Here is a 26,360-nt window from a genome sequence, read left to right as displayed (position 1 = left end):
CATTGCGTTGGTCTCTGGGGTGTCGCAAGTACTCTTTTTCTTTTTGCGAATACAGACTAACACGGCTGCTACTCTGAAACCCGTATTTCCCCATGGTATTTCTCCCTCCCACCCCACCCCCCACTGTTCCTCTGATATTCTTGTTAACTGCTGGAATTAGCCTACCTTGCTTGTCACCATGAAAGGTTTTCCTCCTTTCCCCCCCTGCTGCTGGTGATGGCTTATCTTAAGTGATCACTCTCCTTACAGTGTGTATGATAAACCCATTGTTTCATGTTCTCTGTGTGTGTGTGTATATAAATCTCTCCTCTGTTTTTTCCACCAAATGCATCCGATGAAGTGAGCTGTAGCTCACGAAAGCTTATGCTCTCATAAATTTGTTAGTCTCTAAGGTGCCACAAGTACTCCTTTTCTTTTTACTATTTCTCTATTTATTCATACAAATCACAGGGACCCAATATGGCATTTAAATTTAAATAAATAGAAATTTATTGATTGGAAATTGTTAGACATGTATATTGTTTCTTCACTACAGGAGCATTAGAGATTATATTTACATAATCTAATAGTTTGGATCCCAACTATATTACTCTAAATGTACAGTTCTGATATATATATTCAAAATCTGATCCTGCACCTTGTGGCTTCGTGGAACCTCATTTTACACTCAATTGCAGAATCGGTGCCTTATGTTCCTTCAGTTATACAATTATTTTGTCATAATGTAGCATTGTGCACAGGGCTGTCTTTAGGATTTATGGGGCCCTCCGCAGTATTATTAAACTGGTGTCCCTATGCCCAACCTCAAATTCTGAATCCCCGCCCGTGGACTCCCAGAAGAACTGCCCTCACTGCTGACACACATCGAGCTTCATATGCAGCAGTCGCTGCCAGAACCCGGGCTCGTCAGTGGGGTGGGATGAGGCAGCAAAGGATACCGAGCACCTGGCCCACCTCATGATGGTGGAGCGTCACAGTTCCCTGCAGAGACTTCCATACTCTCTTCCTCACACAGAATGTGCCGTGGCAGCGCATTCGACTCTGTGAATATGGTCCCTGCCTAAGGAGACTGCAGCGCATGCTGTGTGTGTAGGAGCTGACCCACTCTTAACTGCTGTCCCATGGTACCCCAAATTTTCGGGTGCCCTATGCAGCCACATATGCTGAGTATGCCTAAGGACAGCCCTGATTGTGCAGCTGCAGTCTAGCACCACTCTTGAGCACTCAGACTCAATGCCTGTGGAGTCTGAACAGTATCCAGTCACTGCCTCTGGCCTGGGGTCCAGACTGTCTATCTAGCACACCCTTCTGAGAGTTTAGACCAGTTGGCCCACTGCCCAGCACCCTGGAATCAGGACTGAGCCCCCAGACTTCCTCATACCTTAAAAATACACTCCCCCAGAATCTCAGTGAAAACAAGAGCCTTCTGAGTTAGTTTAACTTTCTCAGGGGTCATTTGAGAAGGTGTAGCACATAATTCATACAGACCTTGCACAGGACTTGAACAAAGCATTGCTTTTTTTTTAATAGTATGAGAAATACATAACTATTCAAAAATAAAGCCTACATATATTTTACTGCCTCCATTTACTCACCACTCCAGAGCATTCTTTGGGCTGGGGTCAAAGTCATCATCTGTAGCAGGGCATAGCTTTAATTTTGAAATTCAGAGCCTTCTCCACAAGCTCACCTCCTCTGACCTCTGCTAGTTTGTCCTCTTCCCCTCTCCTCCCCAAAGTTCCTGTCTGTGTGTGTGTGTCTTCCCCCGTTAGTCATTTATAAACTACTGCATTGGCACTTCTGTTTCTTCATCCAGATTGGGGAATTTCCACTCTCTACTCTTCCCTGCTCCCTTCAGACAAGAGGAGAAAATATCTCCTCCCAACTCAAGCACACATCCTTATTATATCTCATGAGCAGTCAACGCAGTCATAAAAATTAAGTACTTCCCATTGTCCTCAATCTGGCGTGAACCTATTGTGGGTCCTGTCAGAAATGGTGGATACACTTTGACATAGGGTCTTTCACTGATGGAACAATTTCATAACAACAACTAGAATTCATAAATTGCACAGACAGACTCCCAAATGTGGATCAAATTCTGAACTCCTTATTCAGGCAAATCTCCCAGTGATATCAATGGGAATCTGTATTTGGCCTTGAGTGACTTTTAAAATGTATTTAATTTATTTATTTATATATAATTGTGCATACAACAGAACAGAAAAACACATGTGCTGTAAAAACTCCCGACTTAGTAGTTTAGTGGTTTTTGTGGTGAGTTTTTTGATTGTCAAACAAAATGTATGAAATTTTATTCTGTGGAAATAAGGCAGTGCTAAGTTTGTCTTCTATTTAGTGTAATTCAGTTAAGATTGTTATGATGTACATTGCTGTCAATTATACTTCCTGCACTATGTAATTGGAACAATTTGCACAGAATAAATTACCAGTTATTCAGAAACCATTTTCTCATGGCAGTGTGCGCTAAATGTGCTATAATTGCATTTGATGTCCCTCTGACAGCTCTTGGTATTTCATGTCCATTTAGTGAACAAAGATGCACTCTGGCCAATAGGATGCATTATGGATAAGTGAAGTGTGGTATTTACATTGCCATGTCTATAGATACGAAAGCAAGAAAATGTTTATATTTTAAAAGTCCATTCCAGATCTCACTGAAGTCAATGGAAAGAATCAAGTTTCTTCAATGGGAATTGGATAGGACCCTAAACATGGACCCAGCTCAAGGCAAGCAGTCCATAGCACTTGAAAATGAGTCAACAGCCAAGCATCCAAATGGGATGACAAATAGCAAATCTACTCCTTAGTAGTATAAAGATCCATGCATTGAATACACAATGACTTTGTAATTTAGCTCAGTCCAATAATTAAGTTGCCAACATATATTATTGTGACATTTTTATATTACAGCATGTTTCTTAATAATATCAACACCACCTAGTATTTCTATAGTGCCTTTCTTTTCAAAATGTCATCCAAAGTTCATTTAATTTCTAGTAATTTTTGTATTACCAAGATGATATTAGAAACATTCCTGTTAAGATTAGAACAGATAAGACAGGAAAAATATTACCAAAACTAAATGGCAGTTTCTTTGAACTATGCATACAAATAAAATTTGCCAGAGTTTAGTTTAAAATTATGCAAATATGTAGGGCAGGTCAAAAAATTTCCTTTGAAGCGGTTTTTCCAGCAGAAAATTGGGAGTGGGGAAGGTGATTGTACAAAATTTTTCATGAAAATATTTCCTTTCCTTGGAAAATTTCATTTTTCATTGAAAAAAGAAATCTGAAAATCTAAGTTTTTGCAATATAATTGGTAGTTGGTATAATTGGTAGTCCTAACTCATTTTTGTAGTTAGAAACTCAGGTTTTTTTTTCTAGTGCTTTATGCAAGTCTCTGAAATTTTACAACAAACATGTTTCTTCCCCTGAACACACAAGCACATACATGACCAGCATGTGCTGTTTCCAGGATCCAAGGATATAAGGTTGCATATTATATACAAGAAACATTTATTCATACCTAGTCGGAACATTGCTAAAATAGCTTTAAAATCTAATTTCAGTGCTTCCTTTCAAAGGCTCATGTTCAGCAAAGTATTTAAGCACATGAATAGTCCAACTGAATTCCACAGGATTACTCACAAGCTTCAAATTAGGTATGTGCTTAAGTACTTTGCTGAATTTGGACCCATGGCTTAATCCATCTCCCACTGTAGTCAATGGGAATCTTTCTGTTGACTTCATTTTGATCTGGTTTTGACCATACTAAAGAACATTGAATTTCAATCTCTCCCTGTACCTACTGGTAAGGATTTGTGAGTGATTTGTTGTTGTGGGGGAAGGATTCCCTATTGTCTATATGCTTTTGTCTGCATCTCCTGGACTGTTAGTATTTTGCTTTCATGTCCTCCGCACAGCCACTGGCTAGATCATTCATGATGCTGAATGATCTAATTCAGCACCTCTGTAGGAACACAAAATAATTTCTGAGATAGTAAGGATATAAATATTTGAGAATATATAAGAGATTGGAATATTTACTACCATTCTATATCTAGTACCCTTCAGTACCACAGTATTTGACCATCTGGATACAAAATCAGTGAGATGGAAGTGCAAAACAGTTTGTTTGAGTTAGACTACTATCTATTTCTCAGAACTACTGACCATTCTTTGTATTTACATTTAAGACCAAGCAAGGCCAGTAAGGATGTTTGGCTAAACTCTTCACTCAATTACATCGGTGTAAATTCAGTGCAACTCTATTGACTTCAATGGGATTACTCCAAATTTTTTATAGTGTAAATAAGGGTAGATTTTTATGTATTATGTCTAAACCTACCAAGTATGAGCCCCTCTGAATACTCATGTATTCACCGATCCTTCAAACTATTTTAATGTAGGTAATTATTAGATAAAATCTAGTTGATAAAAGATACTGTTAAATGGATTCCTGTACTGGAAAGACTATTTCCTATTTCATCTTGTGTGGTAACTACTCATGAAGCTGGGAGACCAAGACTTTAATGCTTCCACCTATTTTCTTGGGGAAATTACTTACCAGTTGACTTATACAATATGCCTTATATTAGCCTTTCATCTTTTGGACTGTTATTGCTCTCATGAAAATAAATATGCATCAGCTATATAATATTCAGAAAGTCTTGTCTGAAGGTCAGTTTGGAAAGAGGAAATTTCCAGTATGTGTAACTGCACTTCTGGAATTTTGTTTATCATCATAAACGTTATGGGTACATTTTCATAGCTGTTGGCTATTGAGACCTTAGTCCCAAACAGGTAATTGCAAACCTATACAATCAGAACCTGCTATAGCTAATCTAGTTCCTCCTGTTACAGCATCCATTTAATAAAATAAAGTTAGTTTTTAGAACAGAGCCAGTGATATCAGTCAAGACCAGGTCTGTACGCTTTCCACTTTACTTGTGCGCACCATTTTAAAATTATTTTGTTAAAGAATCTTAGTACTTCTGAATTTCAAAATACTCTAAATTTAAACTTAAAACCACCAATCTACCCACAGAAGTGCTACCCTTACCAAACTACCCAACCAAAACATAGGCTAGAAATATTATTTTCTCCAGAGATAAGAAGTTGGTCAGTCTCAACAGTTAACTGATCTGCCACACTAAAAATTGCTTGCTCTGTTGACTTATTTGTGATGATTCTATGAGGAGGACTCTTGTTCACTGAGATGCTAAACCAAGATTTTGATGAGTATTGATTTAGGTGCCTCGAAGGTGTCCTATTTTTCGTAAGTGTTGAGCTCTCACCCCTTGAAAAACAGGCCATTTTTAAGATGTCTCTTTGAGTACCCAAAATAACTAGACACAATAGCTGGCTGGGAATTTTCCATCATAATTATTTTTCAATGGAAAACGATAGTTTCACAAATTTTTATTTTACTAATTTTTTTTTGTTTTCTGTTGGGAAAATCAAACCAAAACATTTTATTTTGGGTCAGTTCACCCAAACCAAAATATTTTGGTTTATTGAAATGATCCAAAACATTTCATTTCAAGTTAGTTCAACATTAAACTACATCTCGCATGACACAACACAGTATCTCCTCAGGTTTCAGAGTAGCAGCCGTGTTAGTCTGTATTCGCAAAAAAGAAAAGGAGTACTTGTGGCACCTTAGCGACTAACACATTTATTTGAGCATAAGCTTTCATGAGCTACAGCTCACTTCATCGGATTTAGCTGTGTGGTGCAACATATGAGTCACATGGCTGAAGGTGCATCATGGGACAGAGAGTCTGGCCAGAGAGCTTGACCCATAAGAGAGAATGGAGGAATAGGACTCCCATACTATAACTTCCATGAAGAAATTCATTAAATAGTGAAATGTGTCAAAAAAAAACCCAACATTTCATGTCAGTTCAACTGAAAAGAAATATTTAAATATTCCTGAATCAGAATGTTAATTTTGGTTTGTTGAAAATGCTAAAACAAAATGTTTTGCAATTTTCAAATAGACATTTTTTGAATATTTTGTTCCCCTCTCTCCAAAAACTTAAATATTTCAAAATTTCATTTCCATTTGGAGCCAAAAAAAAGTTTACATATTGGAATTTCCCAAGGGAAGGACATTCCAATTTTCACTCAGTTCTACTAGTCACTTTTGAAAACTTTGGCCTCTAGAATATTATTAGTTATAGTTATAGATCCCCATGTGTTTTGGACACATTGCTGAGGGAAATGGAAGTACAGATTACACTTTATATAGCCTATAAGCTTGCAGTCTAAATCAGGGTTCTCAACCTTTTCTTTCTGAGGCCCCCCCAACATGCTATAAAAACTCCACAGCCCACCAGTGTTTTTCTGCATACAAGAGCCAGGGCCAGCATTAGAGGGTAGAAAGCAGGGCAATTGCCTGGGACCCCATGCCAGGGGGGCCTCGCAAAGTTAAGTTGCTCAGGCTTCAGCTTCAGCTTCAGCCCCAAGTGATAGAGGTCAAGTCCAGGGCTTCTGCCCTGCACAGTGGGGCTTCAGCTTTCTGCTCTGGGCCCCAGCAAGTCTAACATTGGCCCTGCTTGGCGGACTCGACTCCTGGTTGAGAACTACTGGTCTAAATGACATGGCAAGTAAGGGTAAAAAAAATAGAAAGGAATGGGGAATAAGGAGGTGTTGTGATAACTGGGCCTACAAATTTGCCCTAATTGTAAACTTGACTGTAAAAAGCAAGTGAAAGTTTATACATTGTCACAATGACTTATTATTTAAAATTGTTTAAGATATAAGAAGGAAAAGGAAAAGAAACCTGAGGAGGAAGCTGACTACCACAATGCTGGCCAGAGAAGGGTAGCCAGTTGACACCACCACCTACGGGCTCTAGTTAAATCCTAAACTCCATGTAGGATGTAAGAATTTTTCCCTCTTCCCCCTGACCTCTTATGCACTTTTTCTTTCCCCCCTATTTCTCTCTCTCTCTCTCTCTCTCTCTCTCTCACTTTGCCTTCTGTTTAATAAGAGTCTGGCTTAGCCAGCCGAGACTTCATATTTTGTAACACTGCTGTGAGCTCATGATCAGAGAGGCAACTAAAAGCAATGCCTGATGCAGTACAAGTGTTCCAGGTCTGAGTGGCTGATAAGACCATATGTCATGCCTGGGTTTTTCCAGCAACAAGGTTGCAAGTGACAGTCCATGCCAGAAACAGAAGCTGCATTTTCTCCATTTGCTATTGTTTTCTCTCCCTTTGTGTTGTGTTTGTCTTGTGTTGCCTTCAAAAGAAACAGAATTGGAGTTTAACAGCAGCAGCAATAACAACACCTACAGTCCATCTCAACTAATGTCTGTTTTCCCCAAAAAGGGCATTTCCATTGCCGATACCATCTAAAAGACTGTCAGATGGTTTTTTCTTTCTAAAACTCTCTCCAGCTAGAGGGAAAGGGAACAATAGATGTAGTTACAATGAAAGCCTCATTTAACACTTTAAATTTCAACTGTTTTAACTGTTTTTCATTCTTTTCTGTATCTTTAACAAAAAGTAAAAAGGATTTTTTAATGGTGTATTTGCCACTGTACTAAGCAGGCTGAGGTCTGTGAATACAAAACCTCAAAACTTGTTTAAACTGTTTATTGTTGGACAGTTTCCGGGTCACATTAACACCTTTTGCCCATATGTTCCATTTAAATTAATATAGCAGAGGATGAGTATTATGGCAAAGTCATACTGTAATTATATTGAGGCATGTATCCATTTTGAGGATACAATTAGAAAGTATTATATCTGATTACTGAACATTTGTTGCTGCCAGCATTGCCATGGCAATGCTAGTATCTTTAAATTTACCTCTACTTAACGTGACCTTGTCAGTTCATGAGAAAAAAAAAATTGTCATATGTGTGGACCCCAACTGACATGCCTGTCAAATGTCACTCATATAGCCTGACACACACTTTCTCTCAGTGTGACTTACTTGCACACAAATTTGAATGACACACAATTTATTTTTATGTGCAACAGAACATTACATTGACAAAAAGAAAAGGAGTACTTGTGGCACCTTAGAGACTAACAAATTTATTTGAGCATAAGCTTTCGTGAGCTACAGCTCACTTTGTAGCTCACGAAAGCTTATGCTCAAATAAATTTGGTAGTCTCTAAGGTGCCACAAGTCCTCCTTTTCTTTTTGCGAATACAGACTAACACAGCTGCTACTCTGAAACATGTCATTACATTGACAGAAATTGTGGAATGTGTCTCCTCAGCCATTCGTCAGAATGGGGCCTCATTTTGGAAGAAATCTTCAATGCACAGCACCACTCCAGCTCCTTTACTTCCTATAGCAGATAGCACTACTGCTTCCAGCCTCCTGTAGGCTCTTGGTGTGGAAACACCGAGATTAGAGAGTCTCTGATAAAGCTAGTCATTATTACAAACAGGCATTTCTTCAGTGAATCCTGCACTCTCACCTCCCTTTCTCCACTAGTACCCTCGAGAGTGGTGCCCCTTCTTCCCCTAGTGCAGAGGTTCTCAAACTGGGGGTCAGGACCCCTCAGGGGCTTGTGAGGTTATTATATGGAGGGTTGCGAGCTGTCAGCCTGCACCCCAAACCCCACTGTGTACCCAGTATTTATAATGTTGTTAAATATATAAAGTGTTTTTAATTTACAAAGGGGAGGTCACATTCAGAGGTTTGCTATGTGAAAGGGGTCACCAGTACAAAAGTTTGAGAACCACTGCCCTAGTGAGTGCTCTGTCCCTTTCCCCTCTGATTTGGAGAGTGGAGAAGGTGATGGGAAATATAGACAAAGGCACCCAATATATTCTGAGGGAAAAGTAGTACCTCCTACAAAAAACATGCAAGCTTTGCTCACAGCAGGCACTAAAAATGTAATCTAATGGGCTACAGTAAATGTGGTTGCTCTGAGTTAACTGAGTGGCTACCCAAAACTTGGTAGCTCTGAGTCGATGATTCTCACTTTCCTCGTTTTACGTGGTCCTCGTTTTACGTGATGGCCCCACTGCAATTGTCTACACTGTCTCTTTCACCTCTTGCTTTTGTAGTTGTTCATGATAAGAATCTCCCTCTCCAAAACAAAAGCTATATGCCCTGGACACTATCTTTTACTGCACATCCTTTCAATCTATGCATTTCTGCCACAACCTTCACAGTGGGATCCAAGCACCACTAGTTCTATACAAAGGTTGTGTAAGGGAACCCAGAGCCTTATGAAAATTGACTAGTAATGGGCATGAGCCTAGCAATGAAACTAGACAAGTTTCTTTTATACCATCACTGAGCTTCCTGAACTGTCACTGAATTTTAAAAATAAAATATTTTTTTTGCTGTCTCAACCAGTGTATTTTTTGAGATTTATGATTTGTTCATGAACACTATTTGGTAGATGTCCTGAGTCCCTCACAGGATGAGCTCTGCCCCACATGATACTGGTTTACCCAGTTTGCTTTGGACGGTTCATTTAGGTGTTTTTTTCTGGTGGAACTCTGTACTGCTTAGCATTTTTTTAAAAAAGACCACCAAACATGTAAGGCTCATAAGAGTACTAAATCTTATACCACAACAAATCATTAACTTTGTATAGACAGAAAGCAGGCAGGGACAGGAAAAGGGGAGTGGTTTTTGTTCTCTTTTGGCTTTGACAGGCCTCAGCCTCCTCTGTCCAGTAAGTGAACAAACATAGTACAAGCCTAAAAAAACTCCCATTAGTCATCTGTCTGAGTATTATATATTATCTCATCTCCATCACCAAGCACTGGCATAGACCCCTTTATACTAAACAACAGCAGAAACTCTTTAGGAACAAGAAAACAGCCTGTGCCTGTGAGATGAGAAGCATTTTCAAGGGGCAATAGCACAGTTCATCATTAGCCACCTCCCAAACAGGCAATTCCACTATGATGAAAAATCTCACTGGGAACTGCTGCAGCAAAGTTCAGATTTAAATTGAAATTTGCTACAGGGGAAAAGGCATCAGGAAAGCAAGGGTCAGATCCATCCAACACACCCTGCGAGACAGAGAGAGAGCTAAAACCAATGTTGATTCTAATTCAGTTGCCTAAAGCATAGCTGTATCTGACTGAATTTAATGACAGTAAAAGTGACTGCAGAGAGGGAAGCCTCTCTGGAAGCCTTCTTTCTGAAGGGCATCATAAAGGGTGGTGCCGTTTTTGGGGTAAAATCCTGGCCCCATTGAAGTAAGTAGTAAAACTCCCATTGATTTCTATGGAGACAGTAAGCCCTTTGTTTTAACATTAGCATTCAGCATATTTTTAAAGTTGCAAAGATGCTACAGCTATCAAAAAAGAAATGCAGAAAGGTACATAAAGACACACAAGAAATAAAAAGGACAGGGTCTCCATACTGTAACAGAGCAAGTAGTGAAAAATATACACCCACACACACAAACACACATCATGCGAGCAAGCAAAATTAAAATTATAAGGTATGAGACATTTGCATAAACGGGAATCTTGAGCTGGAGTAGAGAGGGTTTTTTTTCCTCTATCTTTGGCACTGATGAAACCACTGCTGGAATACTATGTCCAGTTCTGGGTCCACAATTCAAGAAGGACATTGATAAATTGGAGAGGGTTCAGAGAAGAGCCACAAGAATGCTTAAAGGATTAGAAAAGTGCCTTATAGTGACAGACTCAAAAACTCCATCTATTTAGCTTAAAGAAAAGGTAAAAGGGTGACTTGATTACAGTCTATAAGTATCTACATAGGGAACAAATATGTAATTATGATCTCAATCAAGCAGAGAAAGGTCTAACATGATCCAACATCTGGAAGCTGAAGCTAGACAAAATTCAGACTGGAAACAAGACAAATTTTAAATAGTGAAAGTAATTAACCATTGGAACAATTTACCAACATGGTAGATTCTCCATCACTGACAATTTTAGAATCAAGATTGGAGGTTTTCGTAAAAGATATACTCTAGGAATTATTTTGGGAAACTTCTTTGTATGTGATTTATAAAATATGTATTGGGTTGGATAAGACTTACAGCCAAACCACAGAATAAATATATCTGAAAGGACTCACTGACTCAGAGACTACCCTTAAATCACAGGTTTGAAAACAGTCCATTAATATTATTATTATTATTGAATAGCATCAAATTGCTGGGCATTTTACAGACAGGTTGATAGACCACACAGCCTACACTGGTAGTTTCCAAAGGTCATCACATCTGCTGACTACAGCATCCTCCTGTAGGTGAAAGGAGTTCATTTTCTCAAACCAGTCCCTGGTGACATCACACGATCCACCATTGTATTTAGCACCTTGTTGCAGGCTCAGCAAAGAGGCCACTGAATAAATAGGCCTGGAAACTGAATAATTTTATCCCTAAAACCAGTCCTTTTGCATCTGGAATGGTGACCGTTCGACCATTGTGAAAGTGTTATAGGTAATCTCATGTTACTGATGTGTGGGGAGCATGGGGAAGTTGTTTGGGTTTTTTTAGTGTACCGCCAGTGAAAAGGGGAATAGGTACCCATAGATCAGCAATATTCTTCTTCCTTTCCTGGAAAATTGCATGAGGTGGACAATTAGGATTCTTTCACCAACATCAGCCAAGGTCATTTATCTTTATAGACATCTTTGGTGTATCAGCAGACTCAAATATGGATACCCTTTGGATTATGATATTTTTGCCCTAATGGTTATTATACAAGAGGAAAGGGACTTCATGAATTATCCATATGTTAGCAGAAGTTCTAATGATAGATTTTAAGCCTGAGAATGTATGAAAGCTCTCCAATCCAATGTTCAGGGAGTAACTGAGGCTTTTTGGTCTTCTTTTTTGTTGTCATGCTTAACTTTAACATATCTGCAGCACCAGAGAACTACTCTGGTGCTGCAGATATGTTCCTCATATTCCAGTTTTGGATGTTGCTGTCCTTTTAACTTTTATTTTAGAATTGTTGTTCCCAAGTGGACACCGTTAATCCTTGTGTTTATAACCATGATGTGGTGCAGAATGCAAATCACTGAGGTTGATGGGCCAGAATATAAGACTTTGTTGATCTTTTGATCTCTGCTGATTTTTCCAATGTGTACTTTCAGCTTTCTTTTGGATCACATTTTGCATGCAGCTGAACAATGGTTCTTTGAGCACTCGTTATTACACAGCATAGTTATCAAAGGTTTTGTGGATACCGCAATTTGTGGGTTTTTCTTGATAATGTACATGATGCACAGAAGGTCAATGTAAATTACCAGAGGGCTGTAATTTAAACATTTTCTGGCTTTCTGCTTCACAAGTTTGATGGACATTTTAATGGTCTGACTTAGATTATGTTCCTCAATAAACATCACCCTCTGCAAAGAGCTCACAGCTACAAACACCCTCACAAAAAGCTTCAAGCTACATTTGTATTTTCTGTCAGATGTACTTAATACCTGCAGAATGCTTCTGCCACATGTGCCATTAACTTCACCTGAAATGTAATGATCCATCCTTAGTAAAATTATATAGATGTACTGCAAAGTATTCTTGGTATTATAATAGTTGCACTTTAGAGAACTTTTTTTAAACTTCAATAAAGAAAAATAGAAGAGACTATTGATGTTTTAATATAAAATGAATTGAGCAAACAATTAAGAATTTGTGATTAAACAGTTTGGCAACTTATCTTCATCAACTTGAGTGACTATTAAATTACATACAATTACTGTGCTTTAGTACTCAGGATGCAATCTACATTTAATAGTTGCTGAGCATTCTTCTGATGTCTAAACTATTTCTAGACACAAAATGGATTTTGTAATAAAAGTAGAATGAAAGAAAATAGGGGACTAATAGGAAGCTATTGGCTTTTATTTGCTTTACTTTGTACCATCTGTGTGCCACAGAGTTTGCAAATGGCATAGTAAGCAAGTACACATATGGACCGGAAATGTGCCCTCCTCCCCTCCCTACTGCCCCAAAAACAAACAAACAAACAAACCTCTAGCAAACTGAGAAAATACTCAAGTAGAATAGTTGTTAGGTAAATATTTTGGTGCTGTTTGCACACAGCAGAAACTCTACTGAATAGTACATTAACAGTTCTTTCTTTAGTAAATGTATGGACTGATTCTCTCTTCCACTTCAGCTCCTTTACATCACTTTGGTAGCAAAAAGGACCTATAAAAGTGGCAGCAACAGCCCCCAGGGAATACCTCTTCAGAAAGGGATTCCCTAGGCAGCAAAGAGCTGCTTCAGTGGTGCTACACTGCCACCCAATGTCAGCCCATGCATACGGGCATGTCAGAATGGGGCAAGAAGGAGATGCAGCAGAGTGCAGTGCATTCTAGCTATTCTAAGCTGGTGAATGGCTACAGGGCTGTTGTGGCCAAAGTGAAAGTTGGAGCCACTCTGAGGATGATCTAACTTTTTCTGAGGGCCATAGAGATCAATCAGCCAACCTACAAACATGGGAGGCACAAGATATCATAAAGCTACCTTTGCCTCTCCTCCACTGCTGGGCACTTAGTCTATACGGAAGTGGGATGGGAAAAAATATTTATAACAAAAAAAATTTAAACTGATAGAAGGAAGACTGAACTGAGGGGGGAGGGAATGACAAGTTTATTAAAAAATACATCTTCCAAATAGCATTTTGTTAGCGGAACCTGAAACACTCAGAGACCTGCAGTACTAAGGTTATATGTGCAATGCTACAGTAGCCACATCCTTGTAATTCCAAACGTCAGATCCCTCAAGTATTTGTGACTGGAGCAGAGAATCTAATAATGCTCAGCATCAGCTACTTTGGAAGTAGAAGAACTCCCCATCCTGCTATTCCCAATACTGCTGGTACTGGAGAGTCCATGATGGCCTACAGGAAAGATATTTTATGGCCCTGAGAGACTCATTTTTATCAAAGGCCAAAACTCTCACAGTATCTCCAGCTGGGCTTGATAAAGGTTCAAAGGGCACATGCAGTGGCCGTAGCAATAAGTTTAACTCTCTGAAGTAGAATGAGAGAGGGCCCTGGTAGCTCTGTCCCATCACTGCCAACTCACCAGGTTCCTAAATACAACACACAGAGCAACTACCTCTTCGCTGCAGCCTCCCACACAACCGCTGTGGTGACAGATAGTTGAAGATCAGCACTCCCTACTGGTTTCAGGCTTCCAGAGGAAAGTTCCCAATCCTCCTCCTCCTGGGGCTTCTACTTGCATAAGTGAGCAGTGAAGGAGCATGTATCGGCAAGGATAGGCAGAACTTTGACTCCATCCCCAGCATCCCAGAGAGTGCTACTGAGCTAGCAGCACGAAGGAAGCATTCTACACCTGGTAAAGGGCTGCTACCAATTACTTCCCCCCTAGACCAGAGGACCCTGGAACCCATCTGTGTGAGTGAATTGTCACAATTCATTCCTGGAGGAAGCACAGCTACCTACTGCTCAGGACAGAGGGCAAACTGGCAAGATAGTCCTTAATTATTTCATATTTTCACAAACCCTTTTTTCATGCTACTAAAGTTAGCTGCAGAACTATTAACTTCTTGTTTCCTAACCTTTCTTTTATTTTGTAAATAAGGGAAAGCTTTTAAAAAGGAAATACACCACATGCAAGTGAAACAGCAATTAAACAACACTAATGCATTCAGCCTCAAACAGTATCTTTCAATTAAGTAAATCAAGCCTAAGTAATGCTAATAGAATAATGAATGTATTACCCTCAAGATCGCACAGTAAAATGTTACATGGAGTTCATGAAGGTGAAGAAGAAATTTTTAGGAGCAAATTGTCAAAGATCTCAAGACAAATTAATTCTTTAAGTATGCAGTAAGCAAGAAACCTACCAGTTAGTCCAAATGTCCACTAATCTACCACAGTGTAAAGAGAATAGTAAAAAAAAAAATGGATAAGGCAAATGAATACATTATTTTCATGATTCATCGGCAGAAGATACCAATCCCAAGGTTAATCTTTGCAGATAATACAGGTGAGGCACTCGCAGGGTTATCAAAGAAAGCAGTGATGGAACAGCTCATTACTGTTCCCTTCATTACTACGACTTTCCCACACTGCCTTGCTAAATGCTTTGTGTTTTGCCTCCCAACATGTCATTTGGCAACATTTTTCCCTCCTGCTGTTTACAAAGAAACCATTCTTGAAATCTTCCTCCATATTGAGTGTCTGATAACACGTGTGTCATTTTTTATCCAGAAGTTTCCTTCAGCATGCCACAATGCCACTTTCATGAAATTTAGACAAAACATTGAGGAAGAGTTAAGAAATGAATTGGAGGTTTTGGAAGTTAATAAATTCCTCGTGCTATCACCATCTGCATCAGTATAGCTGTATTTATAACTCTAGGTGCTGATCCTAGAAGATTTTGCTCAGCATAACACATGCTTTTAGCTGACATTCAGTATATTTTACCTAAATCTAACTTTTAAAATATCTTACAGACTAACAAATTTATTAGGGCATAAGCTTTCATGGGCTAAAACCCACTTCATCAGCTGCATGCCCCTATGAAGTGGGTTTTAGCCCACTAAAGCTTATGCCCTACTAAATTTGTTAGTTTCTAAGATGCCACAAGTACTCCTCATTCTTTTTGCTGATACATACTAACACGGCTACCACTCTTAAAATATTTTGTGCACCTGCCCTATAATTTTCACCTCCCTCCTGCCACTCATTTGTAATATTATTTCTCCCTGTATGAATGATTATAAATATATCATTTAACAGTTAAGTTTCCAGCATCACATTTGTTGTAACCTATTTGCAACTGTATCTTCACCTTTCTACTGCACACATGAAACAGCCTTTCAATGTAAAACTCTTTATTTGAGGGTCTTGAGAAAGACTTTCATTATAAAAACAGCTACACGGGACTTGAGATACAGGAAAACCTCTATCAAATGAATCAAGACACGCCAGTAGCTCCAGAAGACTGACCATCCCTGCATACCGTTCTTATAGCAGCCAACAGGGTTGTGGCACTGGGCAAAAGCCTATGGAAATTTAGCTCACAAACCTTTTGAAATATTCATTAACATAAATTCAGTGCAATTCTCAGTGCAGCGCAGGCTACCACCTTCTCTGAACTGACTTGTGGGTGAGGTTTGAAGTCTTGTGGGAGGAATGTAGGTATTTGGTCTACTACTACCTGCAAACCTACATCTGTAGCAGCTTCAGCTTTACCATTCAGATAAATGTCATGTTCAACAGCAACAAAGTAGATCTTCAGTTGGACAAACAAAACTGGGGTCATTCAAGTAACTGACATAACTAGGGTACAGATTAATGGGGGATACAGTTTTATGGGAAGTGAACTTTCGTGTGCTGCAGTCTTTGCACATAGGGCCTGGTCTAAAGCCCACTGAAGTAAATGCAAAGACTCACATTGACTTCAATTGACTTTAGATCACACCCATAAAGGGAAAAATTGTGGCATATGTCACTTTGGTAAAGCAGTACAGAGATGCACCTCCCCCATGGGCATGGCTGGCAGCTTTGTGCCCAGCTTCACTAGCTGGTAGGAAAGAAGCAGGAACAGGACCAAGGCCGTGCACGCTCACCCTGCTGCCCACACAGGAAGGTAAGAGCCTCTGTTGGCACTAACCTTACACAGCAAGGAATGAGATTCTGACTAGCCCCTGCACAGTAGTAGGAAAGGTGGGGCAGACTTCTTGCAACCCCTCCACACTCTCACACCCCTAGCCTATACCTGCAGGGCTATTCAAACACTAGCCCAAGGAAAACATTTGTGTGTGGATTTCTCCTTACCTATGGAAAGAATTTCATGTGTAAGTTCCCTCTGTGAGGGAACTCTAGATACTGAAGCCAAATCTTAAGGGTTGTATGTGTGGTGGTGTTGAAGGGCAGGTATAGCTCCATCACCCTTTGGGGATGTTATAGCCCTGCAGCCAAGTCCAAATAACTGCCCTTTTCCTCAGGGCAATATGACCTAATTGTCAGAGTCATAGGACCACCCTTCAATGCCAGGTGGTATTTCCCAGTGGCCAGAGTCAACAGGGTTCCCCTATATGCAGGGCAGATTGACCTAAGGCCCAAGGAGTGGTGGACTGCCCCCCCAGGGGTGAGTTGACAACCAGGATAGGGGGATCCGAGCCCAGAGCCCTATCTGCAGCAAATGGAACACACTGGCTCAGTTCCCAGGTCCATAACCAGATCAATACCTGGTTCCCCTGGGCTACTTCCTACCCTGTCTTCCTGCTCTGTAGTTTACAAGCTCTCTGGGGTAGTCAGCAGGCAAAGCTCCTGATAAATCCTTCTCATGGGCTTCCACAGCCAGCCAGATATTTGCCTGGGTCTCAGCATGTCTGGCCTCTGCTATCTGAGACTCCAGCTGTAAGCCTGCAACACACATCCTCTCTCATCCACCATCCCTGAAGACTGAGCTGGGCTGCTCCTTTTTATTCTGAGGTTCCAGTTGGAACATGTCCAGCAGGGGCAAGGGGGTGTGACTTCCTGAGCCCACAGTAAGGGGTTAACTCCTTCCTGTCCAATGCAGGGCAGGTATACTCTGTCACCGGCGGTCATAAGTAACTCCATAAAAACTGTGAGGGGTCTAGATGCTACTGACAATACAGTTTCAGTGATGGTAACCTGAAGCTGAGCTTTTACCTCTGCTGGCTTTCTCACATCTGTCTCTTTTTCTCCTCCAGTAAATAGAAACCAAGGGTTTGTCTACACTGCACTGTAAACTCAAGTCTGTGGGACCCAGCCTTATAGACTCAGTGTTTCCAAGCCCACTGTATTGTAAACCAGAGTTTAAAACAGCTGGATCTGGATCTCAACATCACATTAATGTGTGCCTACTGCAATAAACAGACCTCCTGACTCGGGCCTGGGGCTTCAGCTGTGGTCACACTGAAAAATGACACAATGACAGCTTGGACCAAAGTCACAGCAGGACTAGGACTCCGACCCACCACTCCAGCAGGGTTCTAGGACTTAGATTCTGAGTGCTTGCTGACCTACGTCAGACTGATTGTGTGTGTTCAGAATTGGTTCTTGGACTCAAAACTGAATCAGATCCCAGGCTTAGCACACAGTATGGACATAAAAAGAAAAGGAGTACTTGTGGCACCTTAGAGACTAACAAATTTATTAGAGCATAAGCTTTCGTGAGCTACAGCTCACTTCAGCCCCCCCCCACTGTTCCTCTGATATTCTTGTTAACTGCTGGAATTAGCCTACCTGCTTGTCACCATGAAAGGTTTTCCTCCTTCCCCCCCCTGCTGTTGGTGATGGCTTATCTTAAGTGATCACTCTCCTTACAGTGTGTATGATAAAGCCATTGTTTCATGTTCTCTGTGTGTGTGTATATAAATCTCTCCTCTGTTTTTTCCACCAAATGCATCCGATGAAGTGAGCTGTAGCTCACGAAAGCTTATGCTCTAATAAATTTGTTAGTCTCTAAGGTGCCACAAGTACTCCTTTTCTTTTTGCGAATACAGACTAACACGGCTGCTACTCTGAAAAGTATGGACATAGACTCCTAAATGATCTGCGTGATGGGAGGAAACAAAGGTGGCTCTAAGTTACCTTTTCAACAAGCCAAAGACTGTCCCATTCATCAGCACAAGCTACAGAAACCAAAAGAGAAGTGCAGTCACAAAGAGAACTCATTTGTTACCTTCAAATAGCTTGGTAAACCAGCTTCCTAGCTTCTGCCAGTCAGGCAGTGGCTAGAATCTGGTGAAAGCATATTTCACAATGTTTAATTCCCAGTGCCTGCCTGTTGTTCCTTCCTCAAGGGTTCTTTCCCTTTAAGTGCAAGTGCTGCTGGACAGAGTGCAAGACTCCACACAAAAATAAAATTGCATCAAGCAAGGTTGATCCCCTACGCTTCAACTTCTCCTTCATGGCGACATAGACTCATGACTCCCAAGTACAAAGTCAACCATTAGAACTGCTCGAAACTTGGAATATCCATTCTGTGGGAAATTCTGACATAAAAAGAAATAGCTCCAAATCAGAACAAAAAGTCAAAAATAAAATTTCCAAAAAGAAATCGTTTCAGGTCAATCAAAAAGTTTTATTTCGATTTCAACTTTGGGGTTTTGGTGGTGTGTTTGTTTGTTTTGACTGGTAAAGTGAAGTCTTGCACTCAGATTGATAACCCAATATCCTCCCCTCAATCTCACCCTCCCAATACAGTTTAAAAATGTTGATACCTTGAATGCCTTATCTCCCAGACAGAAAGAGAAGAAATAAGAATGGTGGAGAAAGTGGACATGAGAAGAAGGGGGGAATAGGGTGTGTAAGGGACTGCAGAAGACTTTGTTATGGCCTAGCCAGGGAACTTCCGCTTTCTCGAGCCGAGAGGTTACTGTGGGACATAGATAGCTGCTTCGTTATTGTGGGATAGAGATAGTTTTTGAAGGATACAGCTGCTTTGTTATTGTAGGAGATAGTTCTTGAAGGACATAGCTGCTTTGCATGGCCCTTCGCCAGGTAGTAGAAAACCCCCTTTAAGAAGCACCTAACTTTATATTCATGAGCTGTTTTTATGTAATGCTTATTAATGCTGACTGTCTGCCCCTCCGTCAGACTCTGTCCCAGGCAAAGCTCCGGTGTGCTGGGTTCCCCGCCTCCGTGACTGCAACGCTTGGAGTCCACGTTGCGGGTGGGTCACTAACCTTCAATAAAGTCAATAACTCACAGCTGTGTGTAAGCCTCATTTTTCTCAAAGTACTCCTGCCAGGCCTGTGGTGCTTCGAGCACTTTGGCCCAGAACAGGGTGGTATGCAGAAGAGGAGAAAATGGGAGACCCTGGCATGAGGAGGAGGAGGGAACGGGGGTACATGGTGCAGAAAGGAGAATAGGGGACATGGAGGAAATGTGGTGACACACTAAGCCCCTAGCCTAAGGGATGGGGCAAGGGTTTGCAGAGAGTCCTTGAAATAGAGGGAGATGGATGGTGGCATGCAGGGAGCTTGTGATGGGGTTGAATGGGGGAGTGAAAAGGTACAGGGACCCCCTGCTGTGTGCAATATGCTCTGCCTACAGAAGAAAAAAGTGTACAACCCTCCAGTTATATTTTTATTTTGTATCTTATTTATAATATAAAATAAAATAAATTTCTAAATGAAAAGTTATTTTGAAATGAAAAACAGAAACATTCCATTCCAACAGGGACACATCCTTTACTGAAATACTGTGTTCTGATTTTCTTTTACAACAAAATTTCATCTTAATTGACACCATTCCACCGAACATTTCAATTTCAACAGATCAGCATTTCCTGACAGAAAATCATTACATCAGAAAATTTTTGGCCTGCTCTGCTAGCCATATTCTCCTAGGTGAGACCAATTTAAAGTTTGCTTTCCCCACCCATTAAAGCACTAAAGTAAAACCCAAATGAAAAAAGAACTGCTTCTAGTCATATAAAGCAAAATTCTCTCCAGCCCCTGAATGGATGGATAAGAGGCAGGGACAGGGACTGACCAGAATCTTGCCCAGGAGTGTGATCCCTTGATCCTGGTTAGCAACCGCTGTGGGTACTAAATGTGAAAAGGAACCAAGTGACAACAGGTCCATGCCCCCAATCTGCACTGGCTAGCAAAACTGGCTGGGTATGGAGCACAGGGTGGCAGAGCTATTGATCCAGGGCAGGCTGCCTAGGAACATCCAGTAGGAATTTTGGCTGATCAGATTTCATCTTGGATGTTCCAAAATAATGCTCACTCTCAGCATCCCTTCTAGCACAGCAGAGGGAACCCAGGGCAGAATCTTGCCTAGGATTGTTTCAGCGTGACTGTAAAATCTATTTTGTCCCTTCCTAAAGTAAGTTAGACACAAAGGAAATGCACCCAGATAAAGAAAAGAAAACTTGCCTCCCATGAGGAATCATTACATCACATCACAATAGATGAGAAATGAGCCATTTTTTAGACCAAGTGAACAATCTGCACATTTTGACAGTAGATCAGCATGAAGTTATTTGGCACAAGCTGTTTCTTTAATTGTGATATATTGAGGGAAATTCACAGTGCTCAGTGACCCTCAAACACTTCCTTCCACCTGGATAGGGTAGTGCTGTGATCTTGGTACATAGTAGTTGTATAAATAACATGGTTGACTGAAGACCTACTGGAGGGTTTTATTTTCTTATACTGTATTTATCTATCCATATTTGTTTGTGCAAACCTGAAGCCTATAAAAAAAGCTCAGGAATTTTTATTAGTTTTAAAACATTGAGTTTAACTTTGTCCCCAGAGTCATTTTGACCAATGATATATCCCTATGCTTGGAAGCAATGAAACAAGGAATGCAATTCTACCACTTTATAAGTAGAATGGCTCCACAGCCTCCAAATTAGGTTAATAAATATCAACATTAATTTATATATCCTAATTACCCAAACACGAATACTGCAAACATTTGGATAATGTGGTAAACAGGTTAATTGTTTTAGCTTCTTTTATACTCTGAAAATTGCCTAGTGAAATCAGAGGAGGAAGATGTAGCTTACTGAGAAAAATAATGACAGGTTTCAGAGTAGCAGCCGTGTTAGTCTGTATTCGCAAAAAGAAAAGGAGTACCCGTGGCACCTTAGAGACTAACAAATTTATTAGAGCATAAGCTTTCGTGAGCTACAGCTCTCTTAGATTCTTTTAAAGGCACCCTTGGTCCTCCTCCCTCCCAAAAAAACCAGCTACATAATAAAATGTTTTTGACTCCAAAACTCAGATACTTGTGAACATTCTGAACAGGAGCAAGACAGTCGCAAGAGATTAGCATGATTTAAACCAGCCCCGGGGAATATTTATATTTTATAGAGAAATCAAAATTACATTCATTCTCAACAAGGCTAGCTGAAAAAATCTCTTCATTCATGTATTGTGGGTATAGTCAGATATGAAGTCTTGTGTGGAAGAAGGTGTTCCTGATCTCCATCTATGTTAATTGTGGACATTAGGAAGTGGTCAGAGAATACCATTAGTGTCACACCAAACATGAATACTTCTCTTTCTCTCTCTCTTAGAAAGCACAGATGAAGATTTTGGGCAGAGAATTAGGAATGGATATAAAAAAATACTGGAGCCTATGTAAAAAAAACCTGCATGTTTATATCCATCCCTGACCATCTTCATGTTCTTATTTATATATACATATAAACACCCATGAGATCACAACATTTTACTGTAGCCAACCTGGCAATTATTGCAGTTCTTTACAAATTATAAATCTGAGGTGCAGAGAGAAAGAATCACTTTCATTGGTTACAGTATTTCCCTCTTCAGTTAATTTCATTTAGAAGGAACCAGCTATTACTATGAATCCTTCCGGGTCATGAAATGCATTCTCAGTTTTATTTAAAATGTTACACTTTAAACACTTGCCAGATTCTGATCTTAGGTACATGGTGTAAATCCATTATAGTGAATGGAGTTACCCTTGATTTACACCAATACAATTGAGATCAGAATCTGGTGCTATAGCACCTATGAGCCTTAAAGGTATAATGAATAATTTTCAGTGTGTTGTGGTGGAATTTATCATATATAAGCAGTGGTGAGCTAGAGCCGGTTCCCACTGGTTTGCTAGAACCAGTTGTTAAATTTAGAAGCCCTTTTAGAACCGGTTGTTCCACGAAGGACAACCAGTTCTAAAAGGGCTTCTAAATTTAACTGGCCAAAAGTGGCTCCCAAGGGGAAAATTTGGTGGGTGCAGAGCACCCACCAGAAGCTCCCCGTCCCACCCCACCCCCGGCCCCAGCTCACCTCCGCTCCGCCTCCGCCTCCTCCCATGAACACGCCATCCCGCTCTGCTTCTCCGCCCTCCCCCAGCCTTCCCGCGAATCAGCTGTTCCTGCGGGAAGCCAGGGTGGGCTGAGAAGCAGGCGGCGGCTTCGCACTCAGGCCCAGGGAGGCGGAGGTGAGCTGGGGCAGGGGGGCGCAAGGAGGGCCGCCCGTGCCGCAGCAGGTAACCTCGGGGTTGGGTGCGCAGGGGAACCGCTCCCCTCCCCAGCTCACCTCCGCCACCCTCGGCCTGAGAGTGAAGCTGCCACTTGCTTCTCAGCCCACCCAGGCTTCCCGGCCAAACAGCTGATTCACGGGAAGCCGAGGGGGGGGGCGCAGAGAAGCAGAGCAGGGCGGCGCATTCAGGGGAGGAGGCGGAGCGGAAGTGAGGTAAGCTGGGGCCAGGCGCGGGGCGGGGAGCTGCCGGTGGGTGCTTTGCACCCACCAAATTTTCCCCGTGGGTGTTCCAGCCCCAGAGCACCCATGGAGTCAGCACCTAAGGTGCCACTTTTGATGTGATCAGTGGTGGGAGCGGCCACTCCCCCTGCTCCCCCCCAGCTACACTACTCTGCCTCTAGGAGCCAGAGGGACCTGCCAGATGCTTCCTAGGAGCTGCCCCAGGTAAGCACCACTGGGACTCCCCAACTCACCCCCCGGCAGGTCCCTCTGGCTCTTAGGGGTGGAGTGGGCACCCACTACGGTGGCCCACGAGACCCTCCTGCCCAATTCTGGGGGCAGACAGGGGAGGTGCAGGAGTCCCGGGGGGTGGGGGTGGGCAATGACCCCCTTGTGGGGTGAGGAGGGAACCAGTTGTTAAGATTTTGGCAGCTTATCACTTTATATAACTCTCATTCACATTCATAGAGTTGCATAGCTAAATCTACAGGTACCACACTGAATAGCTTTTCCCCAGCTGTTGTTAGGTTCAGCCTCACCCTAATCCCCACCCTCTCCTTGATTTTACTGAATCTAAATTTAATATGGAATAATAAAATGCATTTTAAACAGATTATAGTTAATAATACAGATAATATATTTTTAGAGATATTCCCCTCTCCATTTACTATGCACTCCCTCTGTCTGGATCACACATGCACACCACAACCCACACACTTGAATAGCAGGTGGAAAACAGTAAGTGCTGTTAGTGACATACTTTAGGAACTGTACGCAGATAAATAGGTTGTTTAGGCCTGATTTTATACTATTAAACTGGTGCTGAATATGAATATGCAAAAGAAATAAAGTGTAACCATTTTTTTAAAAACACACACACACACACACACAATAAAGATTTTAGTTCACAAGTGTAGCTGGAAAATTATGTTAATGAAGGTGCACACATTTTATTAATTAAATCCTATATATTCTCAAAGCTTCTACTCTGAAATTATTGCCTAACTAATCACATAACAACCTATTTAATAAGATCTCATTTAGGAGACATCCCCAGGTGGCCATGTTCCACTGTATAAGAATCTTTTAATGGTTTTCATATTAAAACGTTTGAATTATTCTTGGACTTAAGCTTATGGGTTCATTATGAAATATAATTACTCTTGGGAAAGAAAAAGAGTTTGGTTCCAAGACATTTAAGGACTTTTTTTAATTATTATTTTCCCCTCATTAAACCAGTTTTCTGATCCTACTGTTTTTCCTTCAATAAGAGCTGATATTTTACACTTTGTGAGCCAAGGCAGATTTTGCAGCATGAAAAATCCAGACATCATAAAACAGAAGTGGAAGTAGTTTGACATCATGTGAAGTAATTTATTAGCTTATGTGTAATTAGATGTAAGCTCCTAAAGGCAGGGACCTTCCCTTAATTTACTTCTGAATTTTAAAATAATTAAAAAAAATTATAAAATAGGAATAAAAAATTAATGAGGGCATCACTGCCCTCTGCTGTATAGACTGTCAAGAGATAGTAATGATGGCACCCTCTAGTGGCTTTGCATTCGAGGATTTATTCATATTGTGACAGCTAGGAGAGAGTCTCCTTTAGCTTGTATGGTATAAGCTTATTTTTTGTAGCAGACGGTCCTTGTTTCAATTCTCTATGCTGCATGTGTGTAGTTAAACTAGTTACTAAAGGGTCTGTATGTACACAGCAAGATTTACCTGATATACTCAGAGGCCCTAGATATGTCTAAACTGCAGCTCTGGTAGACAGCTTTCAGACCCAATAGACATATTTGTGCTAGTGGAGCTGAAGCTAGTGCACTACAAATAGCAGGGATATTGCTGCTCTGGGACAGCTCCAGATTTCAAGCCTGCACGAGGTCCTGTGTCTGAGCTCAAATAGCTAGTCCAAGTCTCTGCCAGGGCCACAATATCCACACTGCTGTTTTTAGAGCTAGCACAAGTCAGTCGAACTGGGCTGGGAGGCTCGCTCCCAGCTGCTGTGTAGACATACCTCAGGCCCTATCAAATTCAATTCGATGAATTGCCATGAAAAATGTGTTATGGGCTGTGAAATCAGACCTCCATGGTGAAATCTAGCTATTGGAGGGGAGGGGAGGGGAGGGGAGGGGAGGGGAAGGGCTGGAATGCCCCAGCCAGGAGCTCCTACTAGGCCCTCGGCTCCAGCTGCTAGTCCACTACAAGCTGGGGAGGGATGGGATTTATTCTTCTCCTGCACAGCCACTCTGGCAGGGGAAATCAGACCCACCTCCAAGTACCTACCCCAGCTTCCTGTAGCACAGGATGTTGCCAGAGATGGGTCTGATCTCCCTGTGCTGCTGGGAGTGCCCCAGTCATGGGCTTCTAGTGGCTAGTCCCTACTGGGCTGGGGAGGGACGGGACTTGCTCTTCCCCTGCATGGCCACTCTTAGGATGACATCAGACCCACCTCCGGGTACATACCCTGTGCTGCTGGGAGCACCCCGGGGAGATCTGACCCACCTCCACCTCTGGGAACCTTCTACGGCTGTAGGAAGTGCCGGGAGAGTGCTGCCTTCAGAGCGGGGCTCTGAAGGCAGTGCAGAAATGAGGGTGGCAATCCCACAATCCCCCTACAACAGCTTTGCGAGCCCTCCACAACCCCATTTTGGGTCTGACCTCCATGGTTACAACACCATGAAATTTCAAATGTAAACATCTGAAAACGTGAAATTGACTAATTTTCAAATCCTATGGCTGTGAAATTGACCAGAATGGACTGTGAATTTGGTAGGGCCCTAGATATACCCTAAAAGTCCACAGCAATTTTTGATATTTTCATATCTGTGTTAATATTTACTACTATAAGGTTCCCTGGCAGTCCTTGCTATGTCAATACCATCAATTACTGCAGAGTGTAAGAAGAACATCGTTCACCTGGGCCCAGACCAAATCTTCAGATCTAAATTTCAAATCTGAACTTCCTGGATGAAACCTTGGCTCTTGGAAGTATATAGGAGTTTTACCATTCACTCTATTGCAGCCAGAATTTCACTCCATGTGTCTAAATCAAGGGCAGAGCCAAAAAGCCTGGTTCCAAACATTCCTGAATATTCCCATGTCAAAATCCAGATCCAAACTTTCCCAAAGCCCAACATTTTTCAGATTCAGCGTTTGGATTCAGCCCATTATAGATAGCTTTAAGCTAGAAATTGAGATTCAAGCCTAGA

At 41.3% G+C, this 26,360-nt stretch overlaps 1 long non-coding RNA gene across 1 annotated transcript; it reads left to right on the top strand.

Annotated features, from left to right (window-relative positions):
* Window positions 1–21,314, top strand: LOC122460235. Its single transcript, XR_006281408.1, has 3 exons — window positions 1–82; window positions 3,608–3,613; window positions 21,302–21,314. It is a non-coding gene; the product is annotated as an uncharacterized LOC122460235 (long non-coding RNA).
* Window positions 21,315–26,360: the final 5,046 nt, after the last annotated feature.

Source organism: Dermochelys coriacea, chromosome 5 (assembly GCF_009764565.3).
Source record: "Dermochelys coriacea isolate rDerCor1 chromosome 5, rDerCor1.pri.v4, whole genome shotgun sequence".
Classification (NCBI taxonomy): Eukaryota; Metazoa; Chordata; order Testudines; family Dermochelyidae; genus Dermochelys; species Dermochelys coriacea.
Note: the sequence above shows the minus strand (reverse complement) of the source record. Positions and strands in the feature narration are given on the sequence as shown.